Source organism: Pinus tabuliformis, chromosome 1_2 (genome assembly GCF_031772625.1).
Source record: "Pinus tabuliformis cultivar Carrire ecotype Pingquan chromosome 1_2, CPIR1, whole genome shotgun sequence".
Taxonomy (NCBI): Eukaryota; Viridiplantae; Streptophyta; class Pinopsida; order Pinales; family Pinaceae; genus Pinus; species Pinus tabuliformis.
The window spans coordinates 186,357,253-186,360,848 of NC_142298.1; positions in this window are offsets into that span (position 1 = coordinate 186,357,253).

Consider the following 3,596-nt stretch of genomic DNA (forward strand, 5'->3'; position numbering starts at 1 on the left):
TTAAAAAGACAATGTACTAATGTTTATCGGTATTGTGAGGCAAATTTTTATCATTTACCAAAAGTCCAAAATACCATGTACTACCTACTTTGGCCTTTTCGTTAATCATTAAAAAAATATAATCTAGTTTCAGTGTTTGCCAACTTAATTAAATCTAGAAAATATATTAAATATTTTAAACCCTAACTAACTTTAACACATGATTCTATTGGATATTCTTGAAAAAAGGACGTACATACTTTGTCCTTTTCAGTGTCGGGAGAACAGGGAAGTCAACGAATGTTAACATGGTCATGCTCTATGTTACTTCGAATGTTAACATGGTCATGCTCTATGTTACTTTAAAATTTACACTGGGTTAGCTTGTTATTTATTTATTTTAATTTTACTTATGTATTTATTGATAAAAATTTGTTGAAATATTATTTTATTAATTTTTGGGTTTATAATTGTTATTTTTTAGGTTTATTATGTTTTTTGGGTTTATAATATCAATTTTTTGGGTTTATTGATTTAAGGGTTCATATTCTTAGGGTTTAATATTATTGAGTACTAGTTAACCAAAATCAACCATGCTCAACCATGGTTTAATCTAGCATTTTGACAAGGATTGTCTCAATACCAAAATCAATAGTCTTCAACCATGTTTATTTTCATAGTTTTAATATTTATCTTAAGGCTTTTATACCTTGGGTTTATAATATTAGTCCCTTGGGTTTAATATTATTCCCTTGGGTTCATAATCCCTTGGGGTTTTAGTATTAATCCCTTGGGTTTATAATATAAATCTGTTGGGTTTATTATTCCTTTAGGTTTATAATATCAATCATGGTCAACAATTATCAACCATAGTCAATCATAGGGTTTTAGTATTAATCCCTTGGGTTCATAATATCAATCCCTTGGGTTTATATCCTAAAGTCAAAATTAGCTGTTAGTCAAGATAGCCGTTGGAGTCTCTACTCAGACTATTTAACTTGCTAAGCTGGATCTGTTTCTTCAACTTGTCCTGACGATGAACCACACTTGTTGGTTCGAAACGCGTCGACAAATGATTTATCTTGTGATTTACGCCGAAGAATTTCTTATAAATGCTTATGTAGTTAGTCATAAAAGCATCTTGGATTAGAATAGAAAGTTCACCTTACAAGTTATGGGTCAGGCAATTACCTACCCAACTCCTACTTGGGAATAAAACTTCTCAAGGGAAAAGAGGAAGCCAAGAGGGTAAAGAGGAACTTGAGGAAACCTAGAGGACATACTGCAAGTATGAAAGTCTTGGTAGGAACTTGTCAATATAAGAAATTCCTGAGTTGGTTAAGCCAATGGAATTTCCATCAGAGGCCTATTGGCTCAGACCAAGAATTATGGACTAAGTCTGGTTGGGACCAGATAGTCTTTGGTGCTACTCTGAACTACTGTGGATGCGGAATTGGCTCAGGAGGAGATGCAATGTGTCATTGGTCTCACTAGTTGGGAGGAGCATTCCTTACATTGGTTTTTTGTGGCTAACTTGGAAAAGGGAACAAATAAATATTCTAATAATGTTTCTATCACAATTCCTTTTAGAATAAATGCAAATGTTATATTGTGATTATGAATGAATGACCGTAAATGAATTACTTTGATTATGTGGTGATAATTTGTGTAGTATAAGAAAGGTTAGTTTCAGACCCATTAGTTTGTTTTTTAACATTTATTTATTCATGTTGTTGTGCGTACAAGATACAATCAAGTTATTTCTTTGGGTATTGAATTAATGAACAGGTATGGAGACATCTTCAAAACCCACATATTTGGGTAGCCTACCATCATAACAACTAGCATAGAAATAAATCAATTCATTTTCAAAAACATTGGCCGATTGTTCAAGAGCGCTTATCGAGAGTCATTTGTGAACATTGTAGGGTAGAATAATATCATTGAAATCCACGGTCCCATGCACCTAAAACTATGAAAAATAGGTTTGAGTCTCATGAGCACTCAAAATATCAAGGGTAGTGTGCTACAAGCCTTGGTGAAGAAAGTGATAGAAAGACTGGACACATGGCAGGAGGTAATATTTATCCAAGGAAGAAGCATAGAAGGTGAATTATTATATTTGTGTAGACTTTATCAATCAAATAACTATGTATAGCTTGAGGGTTCCTCTAAAAATAAATTATTATCATTAATTACTTTTATAACCATCTTTCTATTGAAATTGGAGCATGTTATTAATGACCACGTCTCATAATTAATGATAAAAAATCGAAAACAAAATTTACAAAACAGACATTGAATTCTTAAAAGCATGGCTCTTCACATTCTGAAATGTACAACTCCATTAACCATTTGTTTTCATGGCCGCATCAAATCTTTGTAACACTCTATATGGCCTGCCCACCTACTCAACCACAAACGATATGCATAGAAATGCATGGAATGGAAGGTGAATGCATGCTTGTCTGTTTCCTAGTAATTAAGGAGCCATGTAGTCAGTTGTCATAGGCTCAAACACAAGCCCATGTGCTCATTTGTTTCCTGGTAATTAAGGTGAAATCTAGACCACCTAGTAATTAAGGTGTCATCCAGCCCACAGGCTCAAATACAAGCCTACAGACAAACCTAAGACATAGTTAATTAGGGTTTCTTAGTTTACAGTGTAATAGTATGGATTTATGGTTGTATATTCTTATCTTGTGAATATTTATCATATGTATTGTTGCAATTGTATAATAGGCCTATCCAAGATTAATCTGAGATAAATGTTTATGACCCTAACAAAATAATAATTCAATAGTTACAATAACAAATATAACAAGAATAATTAAATCGTAATCAAAACAAATAGAATAAGGGAATATGCATTAGTCCCGCTTCAGCATTGTAATGGATTGGCTCATTAGCAATTGGAGGATTTTCCCATTAGTAATTGCAGGATCTCGCGGCGCTTCTTCTCGACCGGGGGAAAAACCCCGCCACCAACTTAAACGATGGGGTTGGCGAGCAAGCTGACTAGATTCTATTTTTGCACTCGTAGATACGAGACTTCCTCCCCTGCCTCGGTCTTTAATAAATAACCAAAATAAATATAATTAAAACAATTAGAATAGGACAATATGTACTAACCTTAATAAATAATTACAACAAATAATTAAAATAAATATAACTAAAATAATAATTCAATAATAATTTTAACCCTTAATATCCTAAATAAAATAAAAATAACAAAACATAATAGAATAATAAAAAAAATAGAATAATTTAATAAATCCTAATATCTGTTGGCAATGCATCTCATACATCTATATATTAAATTGAAAAATAAGACTAATATTTCAATAGTCTTTCACATTGTGAAGATGAACCACTGTTGCTGGTTCGATATGTCGATCAACAAGAAACCTAATGTGATGAATCCAGAAGATAATCTACACAAACATTCCAAGGATGTCATGGATATATTGCTGACCCTCACTTTTGAATTTCTTGTTAAGAGATGGTATCATACATTACTTGTTTCTTCTATCCATTCATTTGATGAGCTTGAAAAGGAGATTCATAAATGATTTGATAGGTATGATTACCAAATGTTTCCTAAAATAATTAATCAA